This window comes from Ips typographus, linkage group LG9, assembly GCF_016097725.1.
Source record: "Ips typographus isolate SLU linkage group LG9, UJ_Ityp_2.0, whole genome shotgun sequence".
Taxonomy (NCBI): domain Eukaryota; kingdom Metazoa; phylum Arthropoda; class Insecta; order Coleoptera; family Curculionidae; genus Ips; species Ips typographus.
This window is the reverse complement of record NC_138430.1, coordinates 3,463,945-3,484,851: the sequence shown is the minus strand read 5'-3', so window position 1 is coordinate 3,484,851 and position 20,907 is coordinate 3,463,945. Positions and strand designations below refer to the sequence as shown.

At 32.8% G+C, this 20,907-nt stretch overlaps 1 protein-coding gene and 1 long non-coding RNA gene across 2 annotated transcripts in view; one reads left to right on the top strand and one right to left on the bottom strand.

The window, feature by feature from the left end:
- LOC145734179 (dipeptidase 1-like) overlaps positions 1 to 20,907 on the bottom strand; it is a 129,257-nt gene that overhangs the window by 73,762 nt on the left and 34,588 nt on the right. The window lies entirely within an intron of this gene.
- Positions 10,214 to 20,907, top strand: part of LOC145734182 (uncharacterized) — a 153,377-nt gene continuing 142,683 nt past the window's right edge. Inside the window, exon 1 of the long non-coding RNA XR_014179371.1 lies at positions 10,214 to 10,594. This is a non-coding gene — a long non-coding RNA (uncharacterized LOC145734182). The remainder of the gene's footprint in view (positions 10,595 to 20,907) is intronic.

Sequence of the window (20,907 nt, the reverse complement as noted above, 5' to 3'; positions counted from 1 at the left end):
ATTCGCAGCTGGCAACATTGTACAGTGAAATTGACACCTGTCAGCAACAGTCATGTGATTCGAAAAATGTCGTATTTTACCTAGGAAAGTCTGTAAATTACATTTAGACCCTTGGAAAAGCTAATATTGTGAAAACACGTTACGTGTCATTGTGTCAATTTAAATTCGCAGTTGGCAACACTGTAAAAATAAATTGACACCTGTTAAGTGTTAACAACAGTCATGTGACCCGAAAAATGTCGTCTTTCACCTATAAAATTCTGTAAATTACATTTAAACAGTTAGGAAAGCGAAAACTGTAAAAACACGTCAAGTGAATGTGACAATTTAAATTCACAGTTGGCAACACAGTAAAGTGAAGTTGAAACTTGAGGACAACAGTCACGTGACTGGGAGAACGTCAAACTTCACATTGAAAAGCTTGTAAATTGTATTTAAACAGTTGAGAAAACGAAAATTGTAAAAGCACATTACGTGATTGTGACAATTTAAATTGACAGCTGGCAACACTGCAAAGTAATATTGAAACTTGTCGACAACAGTCACGTGGTCCGGAAAATGATATCTTAAACCTCAATAACTTTGTAAATTACATTTAAACAGTTGGAAAAGCTTAAATTGTAAAGGCACGTCACGTGTGTTTATGACAGTTTAAATTCGTAGCTGGCAACACTGTACAGTTAAATTGACACCTGTCAGCAACAGTCATGTGATTCGAAAAATTTCGTCTTATCACCTAGAAAAGTCTGTAAATTACATTTAAACAGTTAGGAAAGCTAAAACACGTCAAGTGATTGTGACAATTTAAATTCCTAGTTGGCAACATAGTAAACTTAAGTTGAAACTTATGGACAACAGTCACGTGACTGGAAGAATGTCAAATTTCACATTGAAAAGCTTCTAAATTATATTTAAACAGTTGAGAAAGCGAAAATTGTAAAAGCACGTCACGTGTGTTTATGAAAATTTAAATTCGCAACTTCCAGCTGTCAACAACTGTCATGAGGCAAAAAACTTTTTTCGAGTGGTGATGACATAAATCAATCCTCGAATCAACCTAAATGATTATTTCACCTTCAAATCCCCACACAAAACTACAGTTTTAAATTGACACATAACTGTCAAAACTTACCAAATAAAGTAAATATTTACCAAGTCACAGTTTGGCCTCAAAATCTACATATTGTCAAAACATTATTTTATTATATTATGACAATTATGTTACAAATAATAGATGAATTACATTTTTTTTTGTTTTAAACTTACTTACATTTTTTTGTACTTTCTTGTGATCACGTTTACTGCAGACTAAACAGAAGCTGTTTCACTAAAATATTACTCAGCAGTCGACAATTTAAAAAAAGCAAAACACAGAAAATATCTTTGGCAAACTACCGACCTTTTTACCCAACTTTAAGCACTTGAAGCCGTTTAACAATATACTAGATAAACGCTTCGCCAATAGACTTTTCCATTAGAATTAATCCAATTTAGCAAGCAACAAACTTGAATGGATTTAACTTCTTTATTCAACGTTCACCACTAAAGCCGTATAAACACTTTTACGGAAGACTAAGTAAGCATAATGAGTGTAGGCAAACTAGTCACCCTTTGAGATCATTATTCGAAGCAACTTTTCACATTAATATAAATTATAAGAATTAGGAACACTTGGTGAGAGCCCACTAACTGTAGTCCACAACTGAGTCTCGATGCTATAAACTATGGGATTTAAAAGTTCCCTTATTACTACGTTAATGGGAAACTGGGACAAAGTTTTCAGAGTCTGGGCAGTTTTAGCACAAAGTTCTTTTGAAATTTTTACGTCGTTAAGTAAATCATAGGATTTTGTATTGTTTATAGTTTAAAATTCGGTAAGCAGTATTGAGATCTGTTGCTGTTTAAATGGAGTGTTTATTGCATAAACTCGGACAGGGCTGTATAAAGGTAGGGTCAGAAAACAAATGCTTGTCGGTAACAAAGAACATAATTAAGGGAAAAAGTCCCGGGGCTGACCTAATTCCCAAGACCCCAAGCTCAACTTTGCAGTTGGATTTCGGTTATGTTCAAAGAGGGCACCGAAATGGCAATTCCTACCGTATTTCACTTAAAATAACTGACAAGCTTCTACAGGGTGTCTCTAAAAGGTTTGTACAAAATCCTGACATGAAAATAGCTTTATTTAACACCTGGCTAATAATAACTTTAAAGGACATAAAATAATTAAAATATTATTAAATTTATGACCGCACACAGGTACAAATAAAGTAACAATACATAGCTGTAATTAAATAGGACAGTTCTAGTATTACTAAACTACTTTAAAACAATGAGCTATTAATCATAAGAATAAAAACACATTTACAAATGTCAATATAAATCAGATCAAACCATTATTCCCCATGAATTGAGTCCCATGAGATTGTTCTTTAGCATCTTCTTAAAATTATCTAAATTAGGCACAGTTTTTATTGGGGAGTTTATTAAATTTTAGTGCATTTCTTGTACTTTTTGTTGTTGCAACCCAAAAATTATCTTTATTTCTGGTATTATATGTATGCACACAAACGAAAGTTTAAACCAAAGACATCCTCCATCGAGGACGAAAACGGTAATGTTTTGTGGGAAGTCAAAGGTATACTGCAACGATGGAAATAATACTGCTAAGTGTTATATAAAGAGGAAGCAGGCCAAAATAATCAGGAGTGAGGAGCAGACACGTCTCACGACAAATGAACACAAGAAGCGAAGTGGAAGAGGCCATAACACACCTTAAGTCAAACAAGGCCCCAGGAAAACTACTGAGAAATGAAGGAATCAAGATCATGACATATGCAACAAAGTGTAGCAGACTGAACAATGACCTAAAGACTGGACTAGATCGGCTTTTATTCCAATCCACAAAAAATGATCTACGAAGAAATGCCAAAACTACCGGACGATAGCAATAATATCGCACGTTAGCAAGGTTTTACTCAGAATAATCGACCGAAGACTACAAAAGTATTTGCTACCTCAGATGTCTCCTGAACAAGCCGGTTTCGTTAAAGGCAAAGGGACCAGAGACCAGATATTTAATACCCGCCAACTAATAGAAAAATCACGATAGTTTAATGTCCTTATGCTCCTATGCATTCTAGACTACGAGAAAGCCTTCGATTGTGTAAGATGGGAGAGTCTGTGGCAAGTGCTGAGTGAGAAGGGAGACCCAGGTCACCTGGTAGCCCTCATTACCAGTTTGTACGAGAATAATGACGCAATTGTCAACCTGTATAATAAATAAAACATCGGATCCTTTCAACAAAAAAAAAACTACTACTAAAGAGGACTGCGCCAGGGGTACATATGGTCACACAGACTGTTCAATGCCTATGGCAAATACATAATGAGACGCGCCCTAGATTTGGAGGAGGGAGGAATCACGATCAATGGTAAAATGCTAAACAATCTTCGATACGCGGACGATACCACTCTAATAGCAAAGAATGAAGAAGAAACGGCCCGAAGGCTTGGAAGTGTGGCTGGTGAGAGTCGGACTCTTGGTCTGGAGATTAACTTCGACAAAACCAAATTCATGGTAATTGATAGGTAACGCAGTACAGATAAACAATTTGCCTCCAAATATCGAAACGGTTAATGACTTCATCTATTTGAGGTCTTTAATAACGAACACAGGAGAGAGAGAAGAAGCTATGGTAAACCTGGGAAAGATATGGACAGACAGAGGGATAACCAAAAAGACAAAATGACTCTGGTGAGATCTTTGGTGGCTGATACCCCCCGCATAGACTCATTTGAAATGTGTTGCTGAAGAAGAATGTTGCGCATTCCATGGACGGCTAGAAGAACAAACGTGTCAATTCGTAATGAACTCGACATATCGGATCCACACCTTTGGAAGCGTAAGGTTACCAGCTGCAAGTAGCCATAGTGTCACGTTTGCTTCAGACATGATGATACGAAGAAGAAGAAAAAGATGTATGCACTGCTACATGGTTACTTAACTTATTAGTCAAGTAAGCTGGTGTTAAGCCATTTTGTATTTTATATATCAAAATCATATTTTGGTAAATGAGAAACGTATCTATAAGTAGCCAATTAAGTGTTTTTAGCACACACGAGACAATAGAAGTGTCTCGTCTTTCTTTGAGAATGATCCTCATCGCCCTATTCTGTAATTTCTGTAGCCTATTCTGGTCATTCTTATTGCTCAAGTGCAATATTGATGAACTAAAAATGAAGTAGGGCAAAACCAATGTGTTGTAGATGGTAACTTTAGTCCACTGAGACAAAGTGGACGTAAACCTAGACATAAAATTTACACTTTTTGTAATTTTACCAATCATATGTTCTGAATGTTAAAAAAAAATAATCTCGGATATTTATGTTCTTGATTAAGGGCAACTTAATCAGCAACTTACTTAAAGCAAAAAAAGCTTACCTTTGTTCGAAATTGCTCCGTCTTCGAGATACAGGGTGGTAAAATTCAAAAATAGTAATCGATTTTTTTAAATATAATGTATATTTGTACGTATTACTTTCAAATCTGGTACTCAGGGGTTTTTTGAGATACGAAACCCGAATTTGGTTTGTTCAAATTGTAAGTGCCCAAATTCGGATTTCGCATCTCAAAAAACCTCTGGCTACCAGATTTGAAAGTAATATGCTACAAAATGTACAATAAATTTAAAAAAAATTAATTTTTGTTTTTTAATTTTACCACGCTGTATCTCGAAAACGGAGCAATCGACTTATTTTGATGTCATAGGATTTTGTACAGACCTTTTAAAGGCAAATCTCCAAATTAATTTTTAATTCAAAACAATAATTATTTAGTAAACGTGAGTTTGAGAAATTTATTATGCAACTTGTCTAGATACATACATTTTTTATGAACTTCTTGCTAGACTATTCATTATTTCATTCATTATTAAAGTGTTAATAACTAACCAAATAATAACTCTATACCAAAAGTTGGTACCTAGACAAACAGAGGCAAAAAGCCATCGATTATTTTTAACAGCAAATCTATTTTAGAGCAATGTGGAGCAAAACAAAGAAGTTCCGACAGAAAGAAAATTAATCGCTACCTGGACGTAAATAAATCAGAATTAACAACGGAAACGACAATCAATCATTCTGTAAATGTGCTAATGGCAACAGGTATTTTCCAGTTGGAAAAAACTTATTAACCGACCATACCTCAATCTTTTAATATTATAACAATTTCCGCATAAATGAGCAAATAGAACAAAAATGCAGTTCAGGGTGTATCAATTATTGATTTATTTCGAATGAGGAAAAATGCAAGAGGGCAGATGCACTCGACATAAAGCTACACGTTCAATATTCAATGCGTAGCCAACGCGGATAAAGCATTTACCATATGCAAGATAAAAGTTGTGCAATAATTTTTATTCTCCACTAAAAGTCGATATAAATCTGAATTGTCGGTTTGAACCTATTTTTTGAACCGAGTTTATGGGAGGGCTCCACTCGTAAAATGTGTTACTATTGCGATTTTGGCTGGATAATCTATGGGCTTACTTGCTAACGATTTTAGTCTGGACTGTTTTATTACATGTCCTTATTTCTGTACATTAATTACAAACAAATCTAGATTTCAGTGAATCAAAAATGTACAGAAAACAAAAACCCCGAACAAGCAAGTTCTTGAAACAATAAGTGAAGAGTTCTATACCGGATGTAGCAGAATGGAATAAGGATGTTGATAACTTTGACAATAACTATGATTCTTCAGAAGAAGAAAATGACTGCCAAGTGATGATGAATTTTCTGCATCGAAGATAAGACATGAGTCATTTAAACTCTGAAACTTTCTTTGGAATGGGCTCAAAAAATTGTTTGGATATTGAAGACATTTTGACACTTAAGACATAAGAAAAGCTAATAACTCATTTCTGGCTCTTTATTGTTCAATACATTCTTTGAATATCTCTATTCTGTGCTTAGTTTAACACTTATTATACAGGGTGGTCCAGTTTTAAATGTCAATAATTCACCAATGGATAGCCAATCAAAAAATAAGTTGTCATGCATTATGTCATTTTCCTGAAGAAACGCTTCCTAAGGAAGACACAGACCTTCAAAATTGTTTAAATGCGTCGATATAGGGGATAGTCTTTATTTTCTACGCTCACTAGATATTATTCAAAATTGACAAAAATGTCTACTTGGGTTATTGTATTTTTTACTTTAAAATGGTTCAAAAGGATTCAAATCTGGTCATCTGTGAGGTTTACGAGTTAACTTTTGACACTGAAAATAGTCAAAAATCAGGATTTTTTTTTATTCAATTAAACACTGGTAACAGTCCGAATTTTTGGACTAATTTAATTCTAAAAATTAATGTTTATGACTAATAACGTAGCATTTAATGCCAAAATTATTTACTTTCATCAATGAAGAGTCTGAAACATAACTTTTACTATAAAAAATTGTTTGAAATTCGATTTTTCAGTTTTAAAGCAAAGTGAAGCGTCTAGAAGTCAATTTAATACTGACAAAGCTGGAAATGGCATGTTTAAACCTATAAAAATGTAAAAATAGTTTTTTAAGTCTCCTATGTCAAAAACTTGGTGAAGATAACCCTAAAACTCGATTTTCCTAGCTGAAAGCAGTTTTAAAGCCCTAAAAATAGACCAGAGTTCTAAGAAAATGAAAAGCAAAGTAAACTAACCTGAAAAGTTAGTCTTCAAGTCAATTTTTATGAATGTAATGTCAACATCCTGTATTTAAGACTATTTTCAAGATTAAAATATTGAAATGTATTTTCAGAGTATGAAAACTTACTTCAAATGGAAATTTGAAGCTTTTGATGTCACTTTTCATTGGTTTAGAGTTACTTTTTGTTGTCCAAGTCCATTTTCAAGGTTGAAATGTGTGAATTTGTACTAAAAAATTGTAGATAAAGTAGTTTTTCATGACTACAACCTAATTTTCACTACTAAAGTTTTTCAACTTATCTGAAAACTATAACGACTGACTACAAAGACAGTTTTAAATTTTCACAGTTTTCAAGTCAGTTGCCAAGGCTAAAATCTTCCAATTTGTGAAAACTGGTCAAGAGAACATTTTTAAGCCTCTCAAGTCAATTTTCACCGTTTCAAAGTAAATTTATTCGTTTCTGTCAATTTTCAAAACTAAAGTCTTTCAATTTGTCTGGAAACTATAAAAATTGGCTACAAAGACATGTTTTAAGCTTCTTAAGTAAATTTTCACTGTTTTCAAGACAATTTTTAAGTTAAATTGGGTTGATTTTGGGTCTTTGAACGTAATAACTCAATTATCTCGTAAACAAAGCTTCAAATCAGAATTTTATAAGAGGTACTTATTTTGTCAAATTGGACAAGTAAAGTAAAAAAAACTAAATTTTTTGAAAAATATCCAGTGACGTAAAGAATCAATCCATCTTCCTGTATTTACGCTACTGGAGAATTTTGGCAAACGTCATTCATATTAAGTATTAATTTCATAAGTGCTTATTCCAAATTTGATCAAAATTGCTACAACGGTTTGACAGTTATGACAAAAAACACGAAAATTTGAAGGACTGTATTTTTCTTAGGAAGCATTTTTCAGGAAAATGACATAATGCATGTCAACTTATTTTTTAATGGGCTATGGAATGGTGAATTATTGACATTTAAAACTGGACCACCCTGTATATTGTATTAAAACTTAAAAACAACAACACAACGAGAACACACAAAATTCGTATTTTAAGTAGACGGTTTGCATATTTCAATTTATACTTCAATTTTACTTGATTTCTAGTTTTATACAAACTTACCGCAGGTCGTGAAATCTTACGCCATCGAATAGCAAACTGCCGCTTGTTAGAGTTTGAAAACTTTCGCCAACTATCAAGTTTACAATCTATTCCCCTTAAGATTACGTTAACTAGTTACTTGTTCATTAGTTTGGGGCTGTTAAGAAATATTACTTAGTTTCGTGATGTAGATGACGAATAGAAAGAGTTTTCTTCAATTAGAATTCTCGGTCCGGAATAAGTGAAAAGTCAGTTTGGTTGTCAGCTTTGCTCGAGTGGGAGACGTTTTAAAATTTAATATCTTTCATGGTCCATCTGCAATGTCATTCCAATACATGAAAACGTGGAGTACGCGAACTAACAGGCTTACATAGCACCATAAATAAATGTTTGTAGATTTGCTAGAAATCCTATATTCCCTTACGAATGGTCGACACAACATATGCGCCACAGTGGCAAAAACTATCTGAACAATGTTGACACAACTCGTAACAAAACGAGCAAAATAAATCTGGAACAAACTTTCCTTTTCCTAATATAAATAACACCTTAGAGCCTGTTTGTTTTTCAATTTGAGTCACTCCATTTTCTTGTTTGTTCAACGTGGGTCTAGCTTATTATGGGCGGAAAAGTAAAGAAAACGATGAAATTGGATCACACTTTTAGATGGGTCTAAAATCTCATTTGCCAGTGTTAGTTTTTACTAATTATTCTTTAGTCAAGACTGTAATTTTTGTGTCATTAATAGTTTAATGTAATTTTAAATTATTCATTTTGTTCAATAATTATTTATCTAGATCTGTATTATGTTACCAAAAGATTTCGAAAATGAAGTGAGCTATATAAAATAGAAGTTTCCAAACGTGTTCCATACATAATTTTGTCTAATTTAATGGGTAAAATAATTATTAGCCTTAGTAATGGTAATTATTGAAACAACTTTGGCAAACTGTTGTAAAGAGTGAGTCAACGATAGAGTAAAGCTCATTATCCAATTTGTCTCAAAAATACAAAAGTTTTACAGAATATAGATGCATAGTATAAAATTTCTTTTGGATATACATCAGAATCAACATGGTTCATCAGAATCCCCTATTTTTTAACTAACATTTACATTTTTCTTAAAAAATGACTTTTTACTATGATGGAAAATATACATTAAATAATAAATAATTTACTGTGAGGTTTTGTATACAGGTGTGGTAAATCCAAAACCGACCATAGGAAAACCGTGTAACTGACAGAGAAACGTAGATAATTGCATGCGTGGGACAAAGACAGAAAACGAAAAAAATACCAAGTAGGCCATATAACACCGCCCTCTGTACAAGAAAGCCAAGAAGGTGCATGCCAAAAATTCCAATATGGCCGAAATACTGGTTGACAATTCGTATTGTGGAAATTGAGTTTTTCGATGATTAAATTAATTTTTAAGGTTTAAAGTCAAGACTTGGGATTACTTGCCAAAGTAATTTTTGTTTGCTATTATATATTGTTGTTTATATGTTTATTGTTCTAGTGAAAGTGTAGTTTGTGTTCATTTTATTGTGTTATCACTATTGTTATTGTTCCTTCATTGTTCTATAATTTGTTGTTGGTTTTTTAACTTAAATTCTATTGCCTCTACAATATGCCGTCTACTTGTTGTTTGCCAAATTGTAAAAGCAATTTGTTGAAAGGCCCAAAAGTGTCAGTCTTTTACTTTCCAAAAGACCCTGCTCGAACCCGACAGTGGTTGAAAGCTTTGAACTGGAATGATTTTACTCCAACACAATACTCAGTGGTAAGTACAATATGCTTTCTCATTCAGTAAACTTATTGCCTCTTACATACATAGGTATGTGAGTTACATTTTGAGGCCGCCTGCATTTTGAGAGCAACAAAGGTTTACTCTGAAGAAACAGGACAGCTTTTAGAAGTTCCATTGGCACATTTACATTTTAAAAGAAAGGCCTTGGTAATAATATAAAACCCATTTATCAGTTTTGCTTACCTAGCTTCAAGGATTTCCAAATTTTCTTTGATTGAGCAGTTTTCACATTAGTTTGTTGTACTTTCCAGGACAAAGGGTTCTAACCAAACTTGCTTTGGCTGGACTTTATTGGGTATAAAAAGCCATATCTATACATATCTGGATCAGGAATGAAGCGTTCTTTGATTTTTCACTCACAACTTCTAATCAACTACACGAAAAAATAAAAAAAAAACATATTTTCTACTGCATCTGCATAGGTTTGTGTACAAAACGAAAACCGCTAATGCCGCCATTAAAAGTGACATTCTAGGCTTTCTTGTACAGAGGGCGGTGCATATAAACATTATAAATCTAGATCTCCATTTTAAATAGGAGGCCATGAAGACACAAAATTTGACATTTGATTAAAAGCTATTTCGTAGAATCCGCCGCCGAAGGGAGCCACTTTATTTTTTTCTAAAAATCACATGACCTCATGATTACAAAATTATACGCAGGCCACGTGATTTTTAGATCATATCGCGTTTAGATCCGAAAGAAAACGACTAATTACTAGTTGTCATTGTTGTTGTCACTATGATATCTATTTTCAATTTAAAATTGGAATATCGTTCACTAAAGTACTAAAAAGTATAGTAAAGTTGCATATTTGTGTTGTTGGTGAGTTTTGTGAGGTGATATAAGAGTGTCAGATTATGAACCAAGAGCAACGTCTAGCAGGTTTAAGTTTCCTAATCCCGAAAGAAACCCCGACTTATTTAAAGGTTATGAAAACCTTGTTGGAAATGATCTAGTTTTTAAACTCTCTCCATGAAAATATTTATCAAGTGAGTATTGTTGAATTACTTTTTTGTTGCTAAATAACTTATTAGCTGGATATACAGTATAAAATAGCATTGCAAATAGCATGTTGTGGTGTTATCTATAGTATTATTGTATTTGCATTGGTAAAAGCAGGTTCACCATTATAATCCGACTTACTAATTATTTACTATAGTACACACCTTTTTATCAAAACCTGATATTAGCAAATAGAAAAACAATAAAACATTTTACAACTTTTGTAGAGTTTCGGTTGTTTAATGTGAAAGCACACCAAATATAACCAGCTTAGCAAAACATATCTAGTGTGCCATGCAAAACGCCCTCTCGCGGATAAATTATCGTAATAGCTATGTCCAATCTGCCAAAACGAGACTTCAAACAGTTCTATTGACATGTAATTTGGCATTATTATGGCGTAAAAAGGGTCAATTCTTTTTGTTGTTTTGCCAAAATCTTACAATATTGAGGTATAATACTTGCTTATTATTATGATTATCACTGGTACTGCTCTGTTATTGTTTTTTTAACTAAACAAATATGATAGATTGTAATCTTATTTGACAGTTGAAGTATGCCACAATAGGGAGGGGTTGCAATGCAATAGCAGTTCGTGAGTTCGATCAGTAAACGAAAAACAATTATTATTATTCTTAAGTTTTAAAACAAATTACACAGAAACCGAAATAAATATGTTATAAAAGTAAATGGAAATGTTTAGGAATGTTCTAATAACAAAGTTATCTAAATAATTATAATTTAGTCAGTTTGACAACACTAAGGCAAAGTTATGGCCTACTTAAAATTTTTGGAGGTGTTTTGTCTTTGTCACGCTTATGCCATTTTTACCACACCTGTATAATAACACTCAACAGACCAGTTTAAACTATACCAATCTGCTGTAATAAACCTAGAATTGCAAATCGAACAACCCAATAATAAACCTTATCGGATGCAATTAAACTGTTAACGTAATAGACTTAAACCGTTCGTACTGTTTAGATACGGATGATCCTGCTTACACAGGTTGGCCTCTATACCTTCCCAATGCAACGCGTATTCTCCACGTTCCCATTAAGCACTGATTCAAATATAAATGTTCCATGTTAACAAACATTTGCGATGCAATGTTTCGCCACGGCGGTCGTGATTATAACGCAAAATGTGTTGTATTTCGTTGTCGGGACGTTTTGGTTGGAGATTTACAATTGCCGTTCAAAGGGATTTCATTAAATCGTAACGTTAACAAAATATTTAGATAAATCAGGGATTGCGTGATAATAACACGAACTGGTACACAAGTGCATTTTATTAAATTGTAATAAACTGTGTTTTTCATTAGTTTCAGTATGCTTTAGTTAAGCTAAAATACTCCTCAAAAATTCTTTATTTTTATGTCAAATTGGTACAGTGCTGGATTTATCTTTCAAAATTGCATTATAGTTAAAGTACAAAAAAAAAAGTGCAAATATTTATTGATTTGATAAATATTTGCACGTGGCATACGCTTTTTACTGAACCATCCGGTGTAAAACATATTATACAATTATGATTAGAATATGATGAATTCTGATGACCTAAATGATCTTTTTGAATGTTGCAACGGGACCGAGTATACAGGGTGTGACTGAGTGAGAATCTCTTCATTCCTGCTGAAATCCAGCAAGAAGCAACTTTATACCAGCAAAAAGTAAAAGTGAAACTCAACAACTGGAGAAAAAAAGGGGTATAGAAGAAGGAGCAGTTACAGAAGAAGTTCTATTATCCTATTTTTTTAATGTGAAGAAATGGTTTGGTGCTTCTTCAATGTGGACAAAACATGTTCGATGTTAAAATCTATGTTAAAAGTGCAATTGAAGTGCAAATTGAAGACCTTTTACAGGTTGCAACAATCATGGGAGTCGCAGGTGCTTGTCGATGCAACGAATTAACCTTTTTGGATATCAGCCAAGTCCAAGACAAAGGCAGTTACTTCCATAATATACATCCAAACATTTTAAGAAGCTTTCCGAGAGAGAGAAATCTGAGATAGAGAATCTTCTTGCGATATTTGGATGGAAAATGTACTACTCAACCTATAGGTGTCAAAAGTCAAAATTGGCGTAATTTTTTGGACTCTCTGATCCAGAAAGTTTTACCGGACATGGACTGAGGCGCTCTTCTGCAACATTATTGGTCAATGCTGGAGGCGATATTACCACTCTCAAAGCGCCATGGAGGTTGAAAGTCGAGTACGGTAGCGGAAAGTTATATCGAATATTCATTGTGCAGCAAAATGGCAATTACTGAAGAAGAATTGCAGAAACTCCAAATCAAGTGGATTTGAAAACTGCTGACCAAAATAAGTTTGTTTTTGACATAAATGTTAATGTTAATAACAATTTCAAATCAAATACTATATAATCGAAGGGTGGTATTTATTGTGATTCCGACCACAGCCTAAACTGTCTAGGATCCATTATTCATTCCGCAAGCAGCTAAGACAGACCGGGACAAAATATTTCCAAGTCTCCTATCTTACTGGTTTCGACTTGTTCTCGGTCTTAACCTTCATCATCCCCTGACCAGTTTAGTTTACGCCCGACCCTTTATCAAACAATTATCGGAGCCTCCCCGGGCCAAATGCTTAAACCCAAGTGTTTTAACGATTGGGTTCACCCCTGCTGCAAAGACCATTTATTTTCGAAAGGAAAACTGCTATTTTTGTTTCGAACTGTGGAGCTTCAGGTCGTTTTTGTTTCTACCCACCAATTTCTGGTTAAATTAAGTATGTTTACTGGTTTCATTAAGATGGAACGAAGGGCGGTAAATAAAGTGTGTTTTTCACTTGGAAAAGGGACTGAAAGTTTTCAGTCAAAAACTGTGCTAATTACTTTAAAGTTTCACGCAAAAAATCGTGAATCTCTACTGTCTCCAAGACTGGAAATTCATCAATCTCATGTTTGAATATGATAAAGCTTATTGTACATCAGCTTGGCAGCTTATTTCCTGTCGGATCTTAAATGGAAAATGGGAGGAAATAATTAAAAGTTTCGGTGGCTTATTAATATGCGCGCTGTTTAATCGCATATTTGTGTTGCTTGTTTTGTTTCAGGTACATAATTAGAACAACTGCTGCAAATGATCTTACTGGAAGACTAATCTTATTTAGGTGCTATTCAGTGGTATTGATGCCTAATTGTTGAGCAATAAATTAACCTGGCGGGCTAAAACGTAGACATTTACCAGAACAATCCGCTTTGTTTCAAATCTGATTGTTGTGGATTTTGTTTATTTGAGCTATTATCCAATTTATTCAACGAATCCTTTCTGCTTTTTCATTTTAACACAAAAAAAATAAATTTCTAATAAACATTCCATGTCTGAAGAAATGCCGATTTATCGAAAAATAACGACATTACAGTGTTCAGTCTCGTTTTCCCCTAAAGCAACTTTGTATCTGTCATCCTGAAACTGTTATATGGCCATAAGTTTCAAAATAAACTTTATGTTTGACAAGACAATACAGTACGTTTGGAACCAAATGCCTAGCTCAAAGAATATTTGATATATTTAGGGCTGGTATTTCCATATCCTTTCATTCAACAATAAAAGGATAGTTCTGCTAGAACGATGGAAAACAACCACAATAGAATATAAAGAAGTAAACAAAACCATTATAGGATGGTGAGATAACACTCACTCTGAATCACTTACTACAGAAGAGTTACAAAGAATGATGGAAGAATTAGATCGAGAATCGACAAAGGTGGGACTGAAAATAAATTATAGTAAAACAAAAACCATGACCAACCAACAGGAAGAACTAATAATTACAGTGGCGCAAGAAGAATAGAAGAATAGAGAGACATGGAGGAAAAAGAAGAGGTTCCATAGATGGATGTTTAGGGCTAATTAGATAGATAGATAGATTTCCATCTGCAAATTCTATTATTGAGAGAAAGACTAAGGAGTTTCTAAAATGTATTAGAGTGATTAGGACAAGGAGTTCTCTAACAATGTTAAACAATTCCTGTTGATGTTTGTTTTTGCTTATTACTGCACCATTACAATATTTTTTCAAAATTTGGGATATAATCATTTTAAGCAAATTAAGAGAACATTGTTATGTACAGGGTGTTTCCTAAAAAAGTTATTTTGTGACCAAAATAATGAATAAACTTTTTGCCAAACTGGCATAATTTTTTTGAATGTTAATAAATCTGGTCATTTTTCTTACGCCTAACTTTACTGTTTGGTATTTAATATGCAACAAATGATTTTGGAAATGTCTAAACTATCTTGGACAAGATGTATCCTAGTGGAATCTTCGGCTACGTAAACAAATGATCCAATAACTACGGCAAACCCAGATGCTGAAACAGTTGGGGCAAGGCATTTAGAATAGGCGGACCCGATAATTGTTTGATAAGGGATCGGGCGTTAACCAAACTGGCTAAGAATGACAAAGGTCAAGAAGTGGAACAACCAGAAACTGTCTCGAAAATGTATCGCTCTTTCGTATAACTTTATTCTAGTAGGAGTTATTTGGTCACAAAATATGTATAAAAAAACCACCATAAAAATCTCTAATCTTTATTAGTTAAATATTTACTGCTAACTGTGGATTAGTAAACCTACGCCCAGCTACAAATATCCTACCCACACACTGACCTAATTCCATATTTGTCCCAAATGCTAATTAGGATTTACATTATTTCCTGGAAATCTTGTTTTAGTTAATACGTTCTTGTTGATTTATTTCGTTTTCATTTCAAATACAGATAAAGTGTGCAAATAGAACTGTAATTCTGATATTAAATCCTCTTCGAACAAACGAGTTAAATCCAATTTTATCTATTTAAACAAAAGAGGAAATTGACGTTTTAGAATAAATATGTAATATGATACTTCCAAAATGTTCTGACTTTTTTTGTTTTGTATTAAAACTACTGAATGTTTCAAAACTTTATTAAAATAAGTTACAATTTCCAACAATTTACCGGTAATATGTCTCGAAAAGAACTTTTTGTGCAAAAAATAAAATATTAACACGTTGTGAAGTTAACAAACTAATTATTTAAATTTATTCGTTTCTTTGTTGCTTCAGAGTTGGCCTCTGAATACAAAATAAAAACTTTGTCACTGCTTACAGGTGGATTAAACTTTTTAACACAAAATCTGGCAAAGTTTTAGCCGTTCTATTTAGTTTTAAAGTAAATTTAGTTAAGGGTTTTTAAATTATTGCGGTTTATTGGGAGTTGGCTTAAACGCAGAGAAAAAAGCAAATTTGAAAAGGATAATAGTAAATATTTGATTTTTTAATAACAGTTTACTAAAAGTGTAGAAGTCTAAGTTTTACTAGTCAAATTTTTTTTTGCTCCTGGTAGAAAAATCAATTTTTGCCAAATTGTGCACAAAATTGGATTTTGTATCAGGAGAGCAACAGTTTACTAAAACTGTAGAAGTTTAAGTTTTACTAGTCAACATTTTTTTTGCTCCTGGTAGAAAAATCAATTTTTGCCAAATTGTGCACAAAATTGGATTTTGTATCAGGAGAGCAGAAACGCAACAAGGTAAATTTACCTCGTGCATTTTCTGTGCTCTTGGTAGAAAAATCAATTTTTGCCAAATTGTGCACAACATTGGATTTTGTATCAGGAGAGCAACAGTTTACTAAAACTGTAGAAGTTTAAATTTTACTAGTCAAAATTATGAATCAAACAGTTTGACAAATTTTGTCAGAACAAACTTCTTGTAGATTTGTGCTTTACTATTTGAGTACTGTAATTACTTCGTCCTTATAAGACCTATCAAAATGTTAAATATAATATGTAAATCGTGAACTACAAAGTTATGTTAAACATATGGCTTTTCCGTTGACCCTAGCAGCGTTTGCCGTTCCCGGGATACTTCGTCGTTATCTTGAGCCAAGTTGGCCTCCCATTATTCACATAAATTTGACCTGAGTTCTTTAACATGCAGCCTGCAATCGACTGCAGTAGACATTTTGCCAAATTACCGTACGTGTATAGAAAAATATTCGGACTTGGAACTGGTAACAAATGTTCCCCACTTTTTTTTTGGTACGCTTTGATAAGGGGCTCCGGAAAGTTTCACTTCCTACATGATCTATGCGATTTGTTTCCCTTGTTCACTGGTTCCGTGGTTCATACTTCTAACTGAATAATATATTGTTCAATTTGCGAGTGGTGTTAAATAAAAACAATCCGGATTACATAACATTTTGAATTTATTTCCTTCAGGCAGAGGTAATTCTGATAATTAAGAAATGTCCTTGTGAAACTGACGAAATTGTACCAGGTGATTTACTAAGACAAGCCTTGTTGGAAAATAATAACGGTTTGAAACAAAATAGTATATTATTCAACGAGCATGGAATGATAGCTATTACTGACGATGATGAAGTTTATCATTAAGTGAGTAATAGCTATTAATAACATGTGTGTAGAATAACATACTTTTTCTACGACTAGTAAGTATATTCATAGAGAAAGAAAATAACACTCCATGGGATTGAATTTGACAGTTTTCAGATTTAGGACAGAACTGTAACTGACGGCCAAATGTCATAACTGTCAAAATTTTACTGATAAATCTATAAAATATCTTTGGTACTGTTTAAACTGATTTTAAGTGTGTGTTTTAGTTTTACAGCTTCATGAAAACGATTTTTACGGTTGTCATATTTAAAAATATACTATAATTAAGTCAAAGTTAAGATGAAGGTATAAAATCAAACTGATTTTGTTACTTTTCAAAGATGTTTCCTTGTTTTGTACCTCTATGGAATTGAATTTGATAGTTTCCAGGTTTAGAACAACAAAAGACAGAGCTGCAACTGACGGTCAAATTTTATCTGTCAAAATATGACGTAAATATATTTCCTTTTTGTGTTTAAATTTGACAGTAAAAATGATGAAATTGACGGTATTAGTGGTCAAACTTGAGAGAAAGATTTATGAAATTAACTGTTCTAGTACTCCAATTAGCCAGTAAAAATCGTGAAATTCACTGTTTTACTACTCAAATTGGACAGAAAAAATTGTGAAAATGACGAGTTTAGTAGTCAAACTTGAGAGGAAGAATTATGAAATTAACTGTTTTATAGCTTTAATTAGCCAGTGTGAATTATGAAATAGACTGATTTAGTGATTTAGCTTGACAGTAATAATGGTGAAATTGACTGTTTTAGTGTTCAAATTTAACAGCAGAAATGATGAAATTGACGACTTTAGTGATCAAGCTTGAGAGAAAGGTTTATAAAATTAACTTTTGTAGTGTTCTAATTTGACAGTAAAAATGATGACATTTACTGATTTACTGCTCAAATTAGACAGAATAAATGGTGAAAATGACGGTTTTAGTGGTCAAACTTGATAGGAAGAATTATGAAATTAACTGTTAAATTGCTTCAACTAGCGAGTAAAAATTATGAAATCGACTCAAATTTGATAGTAAAAATGATGAAATTGACTATTTGAGTGTTCAAATTTGACAGCAAGGCAGGAAAATCAAGTTTTAGGAACTACGGACTCCACAGGAAGGTAAATATTTTAAATTTGACAAATGAAGTAGCAACATTCAAAACATTTATATTTCTATTAACTGTTACGTCACTCCATTTTACTTTGATTTTTGCTATATATTGGTGGTGTTCTCGGGTGGAATGACTGAGAGAAATGACTCATTACTCACGGGTAGGTAATGGGTGTTAATACCTCTAAAACTAGTGAGTAATAAGCATATTATTAAATAGTCATAGAAAAATTTACCCATTAAAAAAACGGTTACGGAAATTATCTAAAAAATAATCTAAAATATGATGATGAGTATTGACTACACCTACAGTTTAATACAGAAAGTTGACTGTAAATATCTCAGAAACGGTACAATTTTAGTACATTATACAGTTGGCAATTATGTAGCTTTTAAGAAGCAGAATCGATGACTGTAAAGTATACAAGGTTTCACATTTTAAGTAATTTGTGGATTTAAAGACATTTTGGTAAAACTTATAGTGCACCATCTTCAGCAAAGTATGGTTTGCTTCCATGTGGCTAGTAAATTTGTTAATCTAAGGAGTAAATTTCTCCCTAACAAACACTGATTTCATGCATTAACTTAATACAATCTGATCGACCCACACCATACAACCACGAAGCTGTAAAAACGAGAACGATGTCCGAATAATAATAGCACGTCCTTTTGTGAATGAACAAAACGTCTAATATCCACTGCGCACGAAAAAAGCGTTTTAAGTCAACAAAAAAAATTTTGCTTCCCTGCTTTATTCCGAGAGCAAGCCATAGAAAGGTTCTTTTACAACAATGTCGCAAAATAACTTCTCCGCCTACGTTACATGAATAAAGGAAACACATGGATGAACGCTAACGAGATACTATAGAGTTCCTTATGGGATTTGTTATTAAAAAGACGCTTTATTACGGCACTAGTGTTGGCAAATTAAAAATAATATTTACTCTAGGCTTGACTCGGGGGGTCTCTTTATGGATATTAGGTAAACAGAGTGTCGTGTTGACATTTTGATATTACAATTTATCAGAGAACTGATACATTCTAATGCTCTGGAAAGTTTCAAAGCCATTTTATGACGTATAAAATAAAGGGCGATGCCCCTTTTATGAACCAATCTAGGTTATTTTACAGTGCAGTGCATCGAACCTTTCCGTTTTGCATTTTATGTGCATTTCATTTCTGGAGTAGTTGTTGAAAGGAACAATCCACATAATAACCAAGCAAACTCTTGCAGCAGAAGTTGTTCTATTTATCACGTCATATAGTTGGTATCAGGGAGCATCTGGTGAGAAATAACACATAAGTTTCTTCAGGATCGTAAATTTTACGGAGATTTACGATAATACATTTTTAATGTGTATGTCTTGTAATAATCAACAGAATAGTCGAGTCGAAGTTGGAACAAACTAGAAGTTTGTTCTAAAAACAAAGAAGCTCTCTTATTTCATCTACTAAGTGCATATTCTCATTTCCTATCAGAATTATGCAAAAGTGTTTCTCACTGACAATACATGTTTCAAACAAAAAAATTACAAAATTCAAAATTACAATTTTTAATTGGTTATATCGAAAAGTTCCTTTTCCAAATTAACTTTTGCATATCCAATTGCTGTAAATTTTGTTCCTCTCGAATATGCGCAGTTAAAACAGTTTTGCAAATTTACATGCATTTCCGGGAAAAAAGCGGATTAATTTAAAACTTCGTGCAAAGGATAAATGCGTGGATTTAAATAAATTAAAACCAATCGATAGAGAATGTTTCTTTTTTTTCCTGTAAAGCCGATAGAAATGCAGGTCTAATAATTTCAATGAGCATATCAAAGGATTAAACTGTTCATTTATTACAATAAATCCTCTTACTATTTAATATTCATTTCAAATACACAACAATACAAACTCATTACAGCTTGATATACCGCCTTCAGCTCAAACCAAAAACAGTTTCCCTTCCGTCGGTTTAACCCTAAACAACCAATTTTAACCATGTACAGGCATACATTTGTTGACCTCGGGGAATAGAAGGGCTATTAATTCAAAATGTTAAACGCACCACGGTAAAAATTCACAACACTAATTTTTTCCACAAATCGGGAATCAATTCAGGGTTTTTTGGTTAAAACATGAAAACACTGCAAGTGTGTTAGTGAAATGTGAAATTTGTGTTTTTGACCCAGTGCGGTTTAACATTTTGAACGGGCTTTTAGGAAACAAAAATATTATTCATAAATGTGTTACAACTTAGAATGTTAAAGAACTACATAATTTTGCATATTATCTTTTTTAGCATTAAACAAATATAAAAAACTGAATTAAACGATATATGTGTATATATGTTTGAAAAGAAAAATCTAAAATATTTTAGGCACAAATGGTTCTGTAATATTTGTTTACCCTAAAACTGAAACCTTACTAGTTGGTCAAACATTTCCATGCAACCATCTTTATATTAACTGATAATTGCACTAGTGCAGAATAATAAAGAAATACCAGTTTTTTATTGTTAAAACATCAAATTTGACAGATAAATCAATTCTTTAGAATAGAAAATTGTTAGAAAGCTAAGATTAATATCAAGTACAAGAAAAATTTAATGAACAAATGTTGAAAAAGAAAGTATAGAAGGAAAGGTATAGAAGGTAAACATAAATCCCGGAAACTATGTGTTTTACCGATAGCAGATTAAATTTACTACAAGTTGCACTAAGTCAAATTTTTCAATATCTTTTATAGTTTTTGAGATATTGGCAATTAAACTTCGGCAATTTCGAAACTTTTTTTT